Consider the following 518-nt stretch of genomic DNA (forward strand, 5'->3'; position numbering starts at 1 on the left):
GAACCGGCAGCGACGTCTGCCTCGTCCCCGCCTCTGGGGACCCTCTGCCTCTGTGTCTCTGTCTCTCCCTTTATCTCCATTTCTCTTCATATGTCTCTGCGTCTGTGTGCGTCTCTTTCTGTCTCTCCTGTCTGTGGATCTATTTCCCTAATTGTCGCTGTCTGCGTGTCTGTTCTCTCAATGACTCTCTGTATCTCTCACTTTCTGTCTCTTTATGTGTCTCTCTCCCTATGTTTCTCACTCTGTCTTTACGTCTTTTTGTCTCTGTGTACTTCTCTCTCTCTTTTCATCTCTTTGTGTGCGTCTTTCCCTACCTATCTCTCTCTCTCCATCTCTTTGCGCCTCCCTGTCTCTCTCTCTTTGTGTCTCTCTATCTGTCATCTCTCAGTATCTTTCTCTGAGTCTCTGGCGCTCTGCCTCGCGTTTCTCTCGCCTTCTCTCTTTTCCGGTGAGTCTCCACTCTCCTGTGAGAACATGCTCCCCAACAGCGCGCCCGGACCTGCCTCCGCCCCTGGCCG

The sequence above is a fragment of the Trichechus manatus genome, unplaced genomic scaffold, assembly GCF_000243295.1.
Source record: "Trichechus manatus latirostris isolate Lorelei unplaced genomic scaffold, TriManLat1.0 scaffold00087, whole genome shotgun sequence".
NCBI lineage: Eukaryota > Metazoa > Chordata > Mammalia > Sirenia > Trichechidae > Trichechus > Trichechus manatus.